Consider the following 16,332-nt stretch of genomic DNA (forward strand, 5'->3'; position numbering starts at 1 on the left):
GGCGTAAAATGAAAAAGTAATAAGAAATCTTTTATTCAAGCATTTTGCTAGAAAATATTTAGGAAGATTGTGGTTTGAAAATATTTTGAAGGGGGTTAAAAAAATAAAAATTTGAAAATCTGCTATTTATTTGGCTGAGTATAAATGCTTATGTTGAAATAAATTACTTTTAATGTAACACGCAGAGATTTGCTACACGCAGTGAAGCGGGTGAAGGAAAACTAGTACAGTAGCTTACAAACTAGGACATCATTGAAAAATCGTAATTTTTCAATCAAGAATATAATTTGAATTTTTGTCCTTTCTGTCAAACTTCGCCTTTGTTTTGTGATTTTTAATATTTTTAATGAATTCTAATATTTTGCTTATTTAATGTTTATTTTTTTTTTATAAAAGTACAGCTCCCTATCTAACAAAAACCATGTAAGTCGAAATCTCAAACATTGTAAAAGATCTATACAAATTTTACGAATTTTAACCAATTCTCATCAAAATTTCAAACATTTCATTCAGAATAAAAACAAAAATCTAAATATGCAAAAAATAAAAGTCATTTATAAAACACAAAGCAATTCATGCAACAACAACAATTCCGTATGCTTCAATACATGTTCTCTAAACAACACAAAAGAAGAACGAAAGCAGAAATCCGCTTAACTTGCAACGCATGCAACACATCCTATGTGCCTATGTTTGCACATGGTCGTCTAGCATTTACCACTATTCTGAAATGGGGGAAAAAATCGAGACAAGGATTTTTTTTGTTTATTCATCGTGGCTTTTGTCCGTTACCTGTGCGCAGTCATTAAGGTCAACGATGTAAACGGAAACATGCGCCGGTGCAGGCGCACAAAATAGCCAACAATTTTTAAAATAAAAAAAAAATTGTAAGTGTAGCGAATAATGGCAAACACGTTGGGTTGCTCGTCATGGCAATGCTGAGTTTGCTTTTCCTGCACACTCACTAACAAGTTTAAGGATTTTCTAATTGCTTCATACGACCTGATTTGGGATGGAAATAATGTTTTATTTCGCTTACCGTGGCAAATGCCCGGAAATAATGCTGCGAATAACTTATTTGTATTTTTGTTATTTTATGGCCTTATAACAATTTTCATACTTTACATGATAGAATCTAACTTTATTTTGATAAACAGAAAAAAAAAAACAGAAAAATCGAACCATTATTTCCGAAATTCGCCTCTAAATTAATAGGCGAGCTATAGCTCCATTCCTGCGTGATCACAAAACCGATTTCATTTTCGATTTGCCTGCAAATACTTATGGCGCAATAAATTTAAAATTTAGTTTTAGCGGAATATATCTAATTTTGGGTTAAGTTTAAGTTTTGCTGGTATGTTTTTAGTCCAATAGCTAGACAACAGTGATTTGACGAAATGAATATTTCACATTTCGCAAAATCAGCTACTTTCCCATTTTGCTGAAACTTGTGAAATCAAAGAAATCAAACCCTTGCATGCAGAATTAATAAATTTCCTGATTCTCTATTGCACCATTCGGAAATTAACTTACTCGCATCGCACACGCTAATCGCATAGTTAATTGCCACGCCAGTTGCGGGCATTGAATTTATAAATACACAGATCACTTGTGGTAATGCATAATTAAATGCGGCAAAGTTTAATGCAATGTTGTGGTACAAGAAGAAGTCGGTTTCAAGCCGCTTATAAGCACATATGAATATCCTTATGTACTTCATGCATGCGAATGGATGCAAGTATATGTAGCTTTTGAGGTTTTTGAATAATGCGGTGCTACAAAAAAAAAAAAACACGAAATACACCCAAACGAAAAACTTGGGTTATAGCAACACGTACACATACAACAATTTTTATTTGAAAAAAAAAACTTTATTTTCGTACTTGATGCACATATCTATTAACAGCTTGACTACTTTTCATCTGATTTTAAATGTTAAACACTTTTTGAAAAGGCAATTTGTAGACAATGTATGTAAAACAATGTATTTTTGGACTTAGCTTGTTGGGTGTTTTAATCGGGTAAAGTAAGGATTTTTTCTTAATTTTTTTAATTTTTTCAATTTTAACCATCGTTAATTTCAAAAATATCTACGAAAGTTGCCAAATATGTAGTATTTAATTAAAAGAACATTTATTTTTGAATAAACTGATACCTGACCATATGCATTTGCATAAAAATTGTCGAAGTTAAGCAATTTAAGTATAAATATGGCCTTGAACTTATATACATATGTGTAAGTACCGGTCGTACTCAAAATTTATACATATATACAATGGCTCTCTAGCAAAAAAAAAAGTTATATTGGCAAGCTATTTAGAAAACCTTAAAATGCAAAGCATTATCTGTATACAAAATTCAATCAAAATCGTTAGAGCCGTGGTCAGTGGTTAACATATTTGAAAAGTTTTCATTTTTAAGCTATAAAGTGCAAGTATATATGTACGCATCATATAAATTTACATTTCCGTGGTCACCTTATTATTTTAAGCAACTTTTAAAATAAATTATGGCCTGCTGATAGCGTGAACTTTCAAAAGCGGCAAAATGGAATAGCGGAACTCACAAAGTAAGCCGCACACCTACATAAATATAATTATCTCACGAAAGCACTTAGCACGGCGTAAAATGATATGCGGAGGCTGTTAAATAGTCACAAGCATGGTTGCTATTTTGGCTGAAACTTACCATTTTTGATGCATTTTTGAAATTTGATAAAATGGAGAAAACTATTATTTACATCATATACTTATTTAAAGGCCAAACCTTTATGTGAAAGCCAACAACAGCAAATGAGTCAGGGAAATCTACTTACAGGTAATTGAAAAGGCATTACTGTATAAGCAGATCTTTGATATTTAGTTCACCATATGAAGAAAAACCCAAGGTAATGCCAAGAAAAGATATTCCTAATGTAATAAGTGGATTGATCATAAGCATGTTGAATCCAACACTCTATAATGGCGAAACTAGGAGGACGTAGACATAAGACCCTGCAAAAATTAACAGGCAATGGATTTAACACTTCTGGCTACGAAATAGAAAAAAAACATTGCCTCTAACCTTAAAACTGCCGAAAAATTGAATATTGAGAAAATTTACTATGTAGATGTGGTAGATGCTCAAAAAGGTGGAAGATCTATCACAATGTGGTAGAAGTCCGAGGGTTATCAACGAACAAAAAATAATCACAACAAATCTCCCATTATGTCCATCCTTTATATCGTACGAAAAAGATGAAAAGACTTTGCTTCGGTGAAAAAATCTATCGCCTCTGCGTTGACAATGAACGAAAAGGCTTCAGGAACACAATTGAGGGACCTAGTGCAGGAGGCGCAACTTCTCGAATCAAAGAGGCAATTGACGAAGTTTTTTTGATCTAGGCTTAAACCGTCCAGACGATTAATATTGAGTGCTCAGTGATGCGAATTGGCCACGTTTCAACTTTGTCGTAACACTATGAAAGTCTCAAAAATAACAAACAAAGTGTCCCTCTCAGGCTTAAGTTATTGCACCCATATAAAGTTAATAACACTAGACATCGTATACTAATTTTTGTGATTTATAAACTCGATAGATATTTTGTAATATTTTAGAAACAAAAGAGTACGTACAAATTGATATCACTTAATTTATAGCTTCTACTTGCAAAATGTCTGGAGCAAAGTAAAGTTTTTGTCTGAAAACTTCACACTACTGCGCCTTTAAATTAGCTCTTAAGTCTACACCTAGTCTAGCAACTTAACTCAAATATGTATGTCTTACTGAGCTCTTCCCTACCCACGTAATTGACTTGCACTGAAAGTTTTTGTGGTAAGTTGTGATACATACTTGCCAAACTCAGTTTCTCGCATTCATGTGCATATATTCGTATGCAAGTATTTTGTGGTTCACATACGCCCAAATCAACTCTTCTTCCATATATGTATGTATGTATGTACCGGTTTAGGCATTGGACATGCGACGATGTCAATGACACACCCACGGGTCATTAGCAATTCCATCGTACATAGAGTTGCAAAGTTTTCTTGACCTAAATCAGTTTAGTCTGCACTTGATGCATCCACCATTTTTCTTCGTATACTTGTAAAATATTTCTGCTCCTTCATTCCATTAAGTATAACTGAAAAGATTTAAAGATACATATATACATATGTAGACAAATGAAAAGAAAGGAGTAAAATGCTAACAGTACAACTATGACCCTGAACACTGTGACAACAACGAGTGCGTGGCAGCTGTTGCACGCAAACTTGCCAGTGAGCCGAATAAAGCGTGCAACATGCTGTGATTTTGAGTGCCTACTTCCTTTTTTTTGCCACAAACGCTGGCTGCTTCACTCATTCAGTTGCAGTGGGTACTTAAGGCCACGTTACAAATTATTGTCATAAATTCCTGATGCTGCAAATGAAGGGCGCGCTCAGTAGGCGCCAGCGACACCAATTCTATTGAAATGCATATTTATGAGCGTTGTGAAGATGAAACTTTTTCATTTTTATGCCTTTGTGTGTGTGGGTGTGTTATTTCTCGGTTTCTTCGAAAAATTTAGCAAAAAGTGGAAATGCCGTTTGTTTTTACTTCAAATAATTGATAATTAATTCGCTTTAGGGAGAATTTACAGTCAGTGCAACTGAGCGCTGAAGAAAATTAAGAACATTTTAAAATAAATTAACACAAAAGCTCAGTTGTCTTATTATATGCGTGTGGCTTAAAGTGTTTCAGAATAAGTAGAAGAGAGACATTTGTTTTTCCAAATTTTATATTCATATCCCATATTTATTTCCTCAAAGATGTTAAGGAATAACAAATTCAAAGAATATTTTTGGAGTTCATTTTTAAAGACATCTTTAACTTCTCATGATCGGTGGCTGAATTTTCAATATCAATTTATGCCGATAAGTCGACTAGAGTTTTATTCACAAAAATTTCTAATTTTTTAGTGGTCGTAGTAGTATGTATTTGAAAAAATTTTATTTCTTTTTAGCGCAAAAATTCGACAAAATTTTGCTTTGAAACCTAATAAATTTTACACATTATTGAAATTTATTCAGCGTTATTCACAAAGTCGCTGAGTTATAGTTGGTAAAAGTCAAAAAAAATAAAAATTAATACACATTTTTAAACGCTGCGCGCTTTAAACGCTGTAGCGACCTAATTGTTTTTTTTTTTTTTAATTTTCTTCGATGTCTTTACTCTGAACTATATTGATATTTTTAAGGATCACACCTATTTACCTACATACATTAACACATTAGCAGTTGGGAATTCAAATATCAATAAAATTCAATTAAAAAACCATGAAAGCAAACGACACTTGCAATAGAAACGAGAAAACGAGCTAGGTGCTCAAGCAACATGAAGTGTATGGAATATGGCAGGTCAGGGAAGGTAGAGAAGCAGAGTTGCAAAATGTTTGTAGAAGCTTCAATTTAGCATTGCATTGATATTGATATCCTGCGGGGAGTAAAAGTCAAAGTAAATCACACTCAAGTTCAAGTTTGTTGCATGCAATTAAAACGTCAAGCGGTAACGCTTGACATGCAGTGTTTTCACACGTGCTTACGTATAATTTAGTCCAATATTTGTGTTGTTGGAAAGTACTTTAAATTTGTTTAGCATAGTAAAAAGGAGTTTCAAAAGCAAAGTTGTCGAAGGTAAGAAGACTAAGAGATGTTCGCAAGTTTAAGTGATAGGTGAAAATTAATTAAAAATATTTGTTATAGATTTTGTTTACTTCACATTCATTGATACACTGAAATAGGACATGTGGTAATTTTTTATAAAAATGCATTCAGACATATTTCATTCGTAAACAAAACGGATATAAATCCAAGTTTCAAACTTCGTACAAAAATTAAAAAAATTAACCAAGTTTCATCGAAATGTCACACTTATTATTTTAGGTTTTTTGAAAATTTTTGGGTATGCAGCTTTATAGCTCATTCAATTGTAATAAAATAAAGTGCAAGTTTGAAGTGGCTACAAAACACTGTCGATTTTTCGAAATTTTATTTTTTGTGGTTTTTTTAAACGGAGAAAAATTCACAACAAAAAAAAAATTCCTAAAATCAACGGTATTTCATAGCCACTTTGGACTTGTACTTGTTGTAGAATTCAATGGGCCGTATGAATAAAAACTGAGCAATTGCTTTTTCTTAAAATTTCATACCTGTTACTTCACTTTTGTTTGAATAAATCGAGTAAGAGGTCTGAAATATTAAGAAAAAGCAATTGCTTATTTTTATTCATACGGCCCAATGGGCTATAAAACGTCAATACGATTTCTTAAAATCTTTAATAAGAAGTTTGAAATTTTTATGAAACCTTATTGATTTTTTATTTGTTTACTAAGTGTGCAACTGGGATTTGTGTGTATGTTTTTTTGTTATATAATAATATAATTTTACAAGCTTTTATTTAACTTCGATTTGGTTCATATTTAGAAAGCTTATTTTAAAAATATATCAACTTACTATAAGAAAAGATTTTATATTAAATAATAAAAAATATATGTAAGTACATTAGGGCGGGTCAATTTGTATGGAAGATTTTCTTCGACTATGTGCGTATAGCACAGTAGGATTCTACGTGTAGTTCTAAGAAAATTTGCCGAAGAAACCATGGGTCTGAAATACGCGCATAATAAATAAAAATGTACCCGTCCTAATGTACATATGTATATTCAAAACTAATTAATATCTGGGTGTCGTATAGTTATTATAAGTACTATACAAATAAGTGCACACCAGCTTAACTATCCAAGCCTCCAATGCTGCTATCTAAAGTTATCGCACAGAAATTCAAGCTATAAATCGATTTGACCCTGCATTGCCAACGACTTGTACGGCACCACTGGGATTCCGAGTGCGCACAAAATACGGAATATATGTTTATTTTACTTTTCAATGCAGCAAACTGCATTTATAACTGAATTGAGTTGACCAATACTCGTACGCTTGCAATATGAATCATATTGCTAGACGTTCTCATTACTCTGCAGTTCGCTATAAATTCAGCATGTTTGCATTTAATGGCGTTCTTCAGATTGCAATAACCGAAATTGAAATTAAAATTTGAAATAAGCGAATGTTTAATAAAAGAGCAGTTTACTCGTACATGCAGTGCAGCAATTATCTGGCTGGCGAGGCGAGGAGTAATTTTAAGTAGTGAAAGTGGAAAAAATCCGTAAAGAAAAATGATTGCAGTTTTTGCATTGAAAATCGTTAATGGCTGTTGCCGCCGGTGTTATGGTCGTTCGAAGAGGAAATTGTAATTCTAAGTTTGAGTGTATTTTTTTTTGTCCTCGCAAAAAAATTTCAGCCTAGTAAAAATAATGCAGCATTTTGAAACCGCAGTAATAATAAAAATAAAAGTAATCAGTCATCGGTGCACCGTATTTCTGTTACAAATATATAGCATGATTACGGTTTTTTAATCGACTTCCAAAAAAGCAAAAAGTAATTTTTTTTTGTATGTTACCGGATAGTTTCAACCACGTTAACTTTTTTTTAATTATTTTTTTATCGGACATGTGGTACCCCAAGGGTAGAGCTCTTGTTAGTCGACTAGTTAATCGGTTAGACGAATAGCAAAAGTTTTTTAGAAAATAATCGACTAACCGCTTCCATTTTCAACTAACCGCTCACAAACAACTAGTCGACTATCCGCTCTTTTTTTGATTTTTCAACTAGTCGTTTTCTTTTAGTAAACATTGTTTTTTTTAATTTATTTTTTTTTAATTTTTTAATGATGATAACTGAAAAAATCCAACCGCGCTAATAAAACAATTTAACGGTGAAAAACTGTCATTATTCGAATAATTTCGGTTAGTCGATTTTCTGACAACTCGATAGCGAGCGGCTAGTCGAAAGTGAACGGTAATTCGATTTCGAGCGCTTGATCCAATAGTTTCTATTCGACTATCAACCAACAAAAAAGTTAATAATCGACTAGCAGACTAACCGAACAGCCGGATAGTCGATTTTTAATAAGAGCTCTACTCAATGATGCTCCCATACTAATTTGGTTTCGGTTGTATTTTTTTGCGTAAAAATTACTTACTAAAGATAAGAATTTGGTTGGTCAATTGATTAGAAACTTCACTATGTAACCTAGAACACTACCCTGTTTTTATACAACCATTATTTTATATATGTTCCCCTAACAACCACAAAAAATGCAATAGGGAGACCCAAAAAAAAATAATGTTTGTACTACAAAACTGATAAAAACAAACAGGAGTTATATACCATTTCTATGAAAAATTGTTTTTTCCATATAAAATACATGGAAAACTTCATTGGCTTTGAGCCAGTTCTAAATACCTTTTATAAAACAAAAAATACGGGTATTCCGTTTTGCATACAGAAAAATCATGGGGGTGAGGAGAGCTTAACGTTTTAAACTTTTTTCTTGCACCAACCCAATGTACATGCTTACATAGTTGATATACATACATGCAGAAAAGCTGCTGAAAAGTTTTTTAATCATGCACGCGAGCATGCTCACCAACCAACAGCTTAATGCGAGACTCGGAAAATGGGCAAATGTTTGACCCGCAGCTGCAACCACAACTGTTGCCAACATAACCACAGACATGACCGCTATGGCTTCGGTAGCCGCAGAGACAAATGTATTTAGGTAATTATGTTGTCGCACAAACAACTTTGCAACACTAACACACTTATTCATGGGATTTATGATAAGCTGTACTAGCATCGCTAGTGTTTTTTAATTATTTATTTAATGGTGTTTGCGTTTCTACCAGAAAATGTTGCCTTTTGATTGCCCTTTTGTCTTTTCGTATTCGATTCTAAAATCAAGGCAAACGGTGAGAAAATTTTGTGTTCGTTTCACACTCTTGTAAGGCAAAAAAGGCACATTCTCTGCCCCTTGAAACTTTTTCAGGACAGATGGTTGCCCTGAAAATCCGATGGTTGCTTAAAACGACAATGTCATGAAATGCGTGAACTAGACAAGGACAATAAGGCAAAAACATGCCCTTTTACTTTAGTTTAACATAAAACACATTTTGTACCGCGGAAAGGCAACATTTTTTTGCAGAAACGATTAACTTAATTTATTTTTTTAATGGAATTTATCAATTTTTTATTTTCTATAATTACTAATAGCGTTTCCTCGCATAAACCCCAACTGACTTTAGTTCCGCCAAAAGCTACGCGCGATGCACTCTGTTACGAATCTTAGTAGTTTTTTGATTTTTGTTGTTGTTTGATATTGGTCGGATACATTCTCAAATAAGGAAACGAACGCAGAATCCAGTGCAGAGACAGCGAAGGTGTGTGCTAGACTTGTGCCAGTCTTCGCCAATCGCTCGTGAGAAGTACGTCAAACACAAGTCTTACTCTATCTAAGGGAGGGATAGCACATACATTGATGGTGGTTTTTGAATTGAGGGTTGATAGTACATTAGGCTGGGTCACGAAAAAGTTTTGCATTTTTCCGCCTACCTCTCCCCAATTTTTCAATCATACTTTAAAAGAAGTTGGGTTAGAGAAATTCTTGTCCTGGGATAGTCCTTAAAGCGGCAAAATCTAAATTTCCTCAATTTTTTTTTTATTTATTACTCGATATAAAAGTGTTCCCTAACGTTAAAAGGATATTTGTAAGCGCTAAACATCATTTTAAGATTATGCCGACCTCACGTACTTTCCTAGCCTCTAAAGTCTTACAACTCAACGACGCATTTTCGTTCCGGGTTGGCTGTAGGCATTTCTTGCCCTTAAGCTTACAAACATATAACTACATATGTACCTAATATGATGTTTTAAATGTTAAAGCTATATGCTTAAAGAGATTCGCATGAATTCCTAATTTTGTATGGCCTCATTGATCTCATCTACTATGCATGCTTGTACTTAACCCAACTTTATCTTCATTTTCTCAGAAAACTTTCTAAAACCGTTAATACATTTTCCAAGAAATTTTAAATTGCTGAGAAGATTACAATTTTGCGATTCACTCGCTTGTTAAGTGCACTTCCCTCTCAATGTTTAAGAGTGCAGAGTGCCACACTTCAGTCCTTTGGCAGCCGACCTTCAGCCACAATATTCCCTCACTCTAAAGACACATACTACACTGAGGGAAAAAATTATTAAAATCAATCAGAAACGTACTTGATTTTACTATAACGTCAACGAAAGTACTGTATTGTCGTATATATTCAATTCAACTACGCGCCTATTAAAATGACCGCGTTCGTTCTGAAAAAGCATCTGTGAAGTGAATAAGGGCCCAGGCTCTGGCACAGCGGACGCATTTTTACTATGCATTATTTCCCTCAGTGTATATAGCCCCACTTTTCCTTATCCGAGCAGGGAGAAAAATGAAATGATGCGCAATGATGGCAAGCAAAGAATCACAAAAAGAAAGCAACTCAAAATTGCATTCAAAGGAACAGAGGCAGGTGCATTGTTGATATTCTATGTATACTTACACACTTGCAATAGCATGTATTTACATAAATATACTTACATATATATCTATATGTACATATCTTACAATTTTGTTGGTGGCTTCATCTAGTGTAGCTCTAAGTGAAAGTAAGTTTGTGAGAAAAATTTGTTCCTATTTTTTATTGGCACACATGAACTTACATATATGTATGGTTCATACGTAAGTGTGAGTGTGTTGCCTTTTAAACTGTGAACAAAAGAAAAGCAAACAAGTACAATATAGAAAAATAGGTGGAAAAATGCAAAGTAAAATTGGACAAAAATTACTTTTAAATTAGAGAAAAAAAGCTCACTCTGAGAATGATTGTGGCTCATATTTAACAGTGACAATGTACGCATCTATTTCTAGCGATTTTATGGCACGAACAAGAGTTTCATTGAAGTTTGTACATCAATACTAATAACTCGTATCCACATATCGCGCACTTTCTTTAAATGGGTTTTAATTATTATTTTAATTTTTTATATTATTCGCAAAGTGTATCCAAATACCGTATATTTACTAAACGTGCCAGGCACAATTTAATTTTATTCTCTGCACGAATTGCAATATTTCAGCATTGAATTAAATTTCACATTTCGCATAAACTATGCGTACCTACGTACATACGTGTGTACGTTTATTCGTAACTAGTTATGTATGTATGCATAGCACATAACTACTTATACCAACTTATTTTTTATACATATGTAGTTGCGAAAAAGTTGTTTAATCAGTGCACAACAACGGCGTCATAAAGAGATAATAAAACTGTGATGAGACCCGCAAATAGGCAAATATACAAATATTGGTGGCTTATTGGCGTCCGTAACTCCCACGAATACAACCAGATGTTACACAAGCAGTATCAGAAAAAAATGAACTTGTATATGTATTTGTTTTGTCACACGAATAATGTTGAACTATAGCTCACATATGTACATTAGCGTGGTCCAAAAGCAGTAAAGTCGAAATTGAAATGCTCTCACCCCCTATGATTGTTCTATATCGTAAAAGGTATACCCATATTTTTTATTTTAAAATCAAAAAATATTTAAAGGTCGCTCAAAGCGCTCAAATATGGTTATATTTTTTTCGGTATAGAACAATCCTAGGGGGTGAGAGCATAAAAGCTCCGACTTTACTTTTGTACGTGTATTTTTGGACAACCCTAATGTACATACATATTGACAGGCTTTATGATAAACATATTGATTTCAAGTTCTCGATTATAAAATTTAATTTACAATATTGTCTTCCAATGTTTTAGCCTGACAGCTAGTAAGCTCCCACGTATAATATCAGAGGAAATTGTTCGCCAGGGGGCATATTGGGTTAAGAAGTGGCAATGCCGAGCCGTAGCCACTAACTGATTTTCCTCCACAACTGTAAATGACTATATCCCCGATTATCTAATGCAATGAATAAGCGAAAATTGTCTTGAGGCGACTTGTATTGCGTTACTACTTCATTGATACAAAAATAAGTCCTTTCCAAAAAATGAAAAGTAGTTGCTAGGTTAATACCGCAATGTATATTTACATCTAAAGGAGTGTTTAGTATGTATGTATGTATTACCCGTAAAATAATATAGACTTCATGTGTACATTGCTACGAAAGAGTTCACTTGAAATATTTACTTTAAAATTATCACTCCAACCCTTCTACTGCATTTTGCAATTCTATTTACTTTAGAGAAAATTTTCAACATCCGTTTATATTTTTCCAGGAAAGTTGAAAATTGCATGGAAAATTACCAGCATGAAATTCACTACGCTGTTGAGCGAACGTTCTGCTAAAAGCTTTAGAGCACATAATACTTAGCTTCACTTCCTTCACTTTTCATTCGCTGTAATATGAAGTATACTTTGATACATTAAAATAGCATTTGCCCTTCTCTTGCGAATACATTTAGTTATTGCTTATTTTTTCTCAGCAAATGGCTAATAGTTATGAAGACGTGGAACAAAATGAAATGGGACACGAAGAAAGTGAACAAATATTCACATAAAATGAATCCGGCACTTGAACTCTTGGCGCCAAGATATTGTATTAAGTTGAAAGGTTGCTTTAAGAGGTGAAGGAAGCTACATTCATAAATGGAATAAGCATACGAAGGTCTTATGAAATAGTCCATTTTCTTCCTGTTTGATCCAGAGGCCAAACGGTCTCTAGATATTCTTTTTGATATACACTTCCCTGGCTGTACCGCGGAGCTTTCTTCTTTCTTTATAAAAATCTTGGAAATGCTACTGGGCACATTTATCGGCCAAATATGGATTCTAAAGAGTTGTCTGACCTCCGGCACGCCTGTTCTATAGAAAAATCTGTGGAAACTGCACTCCCCGAAATCATTTCATTTCATATCGAAAGTCCTTGGCATCAAAGGAACTAATACTATGGATTTTCCTAGGTGTATAAGGCGCCTTTAATAAGATCCTCACAGAAGTGAATGCAGAGTCACTGCTACGAACTGGGCTGGATCAACATGTCACCAAATATTCGACAAAAGCCACTCCTCAAGGGGGAGTACTCTCCCCACTCCTCTGTAATCTAACGGTTAACGTCCTACTCATTCCCCTACAGGGCACAGGTTGCAAGGTATTTATTTACATATTCCGATGATTTTTCCCTAACTGCAATTGGTAAATACCAACCAGTGCTGGACGAACTACTGTAGAATACCTTGAGTATTGAGAAGCTGCAGGCAAGCTGCAATGCAAAAAGACAAAATACACACTGTCAAAAAGGAAGGACACCAGAATGAATCTAAAGTAAATCCACGAGCATGGAGTGGGATTTGTATTAGGTTTTTCAGACCACTGATATGTCTTCCAAGCAGAGACCGCGGCTTAGGCTATTAAGCCATGGACTGGTTTATTACGTGAAGAAGGGGTTTCATTAAATTGTTCGTTCAATAAACAATTTTCTTCGGAGAGACATTTTAATATTGTGAAAGCATACAAAATTTGGACATTTGGAAAACAGAATTTTTTTTAAACAAGGGAAGACGCGATTAGTATTTTATGATAATTTGCAGCTCGCTGATTCGGACTACATATATCCTAAGTTGTGTCCATTGGGCTCTATAAACTTTGTAATTTTTATATTTTTTTTTGCCGGAAATTCAATTTAAAATATATAACATTATTACCCAGATGAAAAAAGAAATCATTTTGCAAAAAAGTTTTGACGCACTTGCTGAAATGCGCACGTCTGGTCGGAAATATTAGATTAAAAAAATTAGGAAATGTGCAAAAATGCTATCATAAATTCATTCAATTTTCCACCTTTTATTATACTAATTAATTAGGCTCCACGCATTACATTATGCGATTTTACCTTCTAGCGATGGAAGAAGAAGGCGACAGCCTGTTCTACTTTGTGACTTCGAACTTTTAAGTAACTTAAACTTTTATGAATTGTGTGGTTGTCATGGTAGTATCATTCGGCGAATCCATGTACCTCCTATGGCAACTCTGCCATCTAGAATTTTTCCTCCGAGCCAGTGGCGGATTTTCCCTAAGGCCTAATAGGTCCGGGCCTAGGGTGGCCATATATTAAGTGTGGCCAAAATTACAAAAAATTACGCTGATGGTAACAAGACCTGCACGACCCAAAATAAATTCGTGTAAACCCAATGTAAATTTGTGTAAACTAAGTATAGCGACATATAACCACCCTTATATATATATATGAGTATATGTGAGTAATCCCGCCAGAAGCCAGTAGGATGTCACTAAAATACCACAATAGCCAAATTTCGCTCTAGATACTGCGGCAGACTAAAGTCGTGCCTGAGCAGAGTGAACGCAGATGCGCCCAATGTGTGCTGCGGAGAGTCGTCTCGTGACTCACAGAACCTCTTTGCATGCCACCCACAGCCCACCCAGGTAACGCCCCTGTCCCTATGGACAGATCCTATGGAATTTGCGCACTTGCAGGCCTCCCTTTGGCTCAGACTAACAACAATATTGATGGAAGGGCCAATCCTAGCATGGTTTAATAGCCACTACAACAACAACAAGATGTCAATTAAAGCATTTAGGCAAATCTCCGGAAAACGTTAAGTTTTTAAATTGAACGCACCAAAATAAATTATACCTCAAATTGTCTTAAATCCATTGAAGAAACATTAAATTCTTGTATTATTAATTTTGCTCAAATGCTTAAAGATTTGTAAGTAAAAAACGATAATTTTTGAAAAGTCAAAGTAATAGTATTATCGATAAAAGTCGGAAAAAAGGTTAAGTGATATGTAGTACCTAAATAACAGGGCCTAGGGCGGTCAAGACTGCAAATCCGCCACTGCTCAGAGTCAAGCGCTATCAAGACACTTACTCAAGTTTTTATGAACCAATGTATGTATCTATATATGAACACATAAATATGTATACTATATACCATAAATATTTTCGTTATTGATATTTCCTTGCAACTCCTACGCTTCACACCATTCATAGCAACCAATGTTTAATTTTTGGCCAACAACGTCATTGGCATGCTAAGTGCTCAGCTTCTTAGGAAATTTAATAACAGCTCATGCCATCTCCTGGGAATTTCTTATACATATGTATGTACATAGGCATATGCTGTAGTTGGAACGTAATAATAAACTTCGGCATGTCTACACGTATGTTCCTATTAATACTTGCAATCTTATTCATCTTCAATGAACTTGGGAAATATTTAAGGGAACTACATACAAATATGTATACACAAATTTCAGCACAAAGGCAGCTTGCTGTGCAAAATTTATGGCATTAAACATGCTTTATGTGCCATATAATGTATGGTTATCACTTCGCAAGCGAAAATTACAAATTCAGCCCTAAGTTAGTTACCAGTAAAATTATGCTACACATGCATTGTATGCAAGAGTCCTCGATTATAGCAGTTTCACATACACAGTCGCAACTAAATATTTTGATTCTAATGGGAATTCACGTGCGTACCCTGTAGGGAAACCCCGAACTGGTGAACCAAATTTGTAGTACCGTACTAGATCTTTATCGCCAAAAACGAACCAGTCCGATAGTAACTAGATCGCAACCAGTTCAAAAGCAGCGATATGTGGTACTTTTAAAAAACAATTTTAGAAATCTATATCTAAACGGACGAATTTAGAACTGGTTCAAAACTATAGAAAAAGGGATGCAGAACGAACTAGATCTCATCTGGCGAATTTTGAACTATTTCGAAACTATTGAAAAAGGGATGCAGCGGGGGGCTCGTTTACTTTAAATAAATTTTTGCTATGCTTTCAGTCTGCACGTCGCAGATGCTTTTTCATAGTTTGGCAATACAAAACTAATATTTGTGTTAGCATCTTAACATTTTGGGACCTTCTGGAATATAACCAATAACAGTCAGCAGCTCTGCAAATTCAGCTACAGCCAAAGGTATGTAAACGTGTTTTCAAATGTACAATTTAATTTACATTCATTCAAACAAATTTGATTTCAGATTGAAAATACATTTCTCTGCAAATAATTGAAATTTTCTACCATGGTAACCCAAAAAGAAAACATGTTGTTACTTTTTTCGTTTACAACTGGTTCGAAACTATAGAAAATGGGGTGCAAAGCGAACTAGATCCCATATGTCGAATTTAGGACTGGTTCTGAACTATAGAAAAGATAATGCAGCGGGGGACAATTTCCAATTCCTATGACATCGCTGTGTTAAATTCGCCAGTTGTTTGCATGCAAAAGAGATTTATCGCGAACTAGTAGAACGTACTAGAAGCGCAACAGTTCAAAACTAGAGATTTTCCCTACAGGGTAAATACCCAACTACTACTACTACTACACTTATTGTAACGAAAAACAAATATACCTAGACGTGTTGAAGTTCACTTACGGGCTTTAAAGTCAT

Source organism: Rhagoletis pomonella, unplaced genomic scaffold, assembly GCF_013731165.1.
Source record: "Rhagoletis pomonella isolate Grant_MI unplaced genomic scaffold, Rhpom_1.0 Rhpom_scaffold_00007, whole genome shotgun sequence".
Taxonomy (NCBI): Eukaryota; Metazoa; Arthropoda; class Insecta; order Diptera; family Tephritidae; genus Rhagoletis; species Rhagoletis pomonella.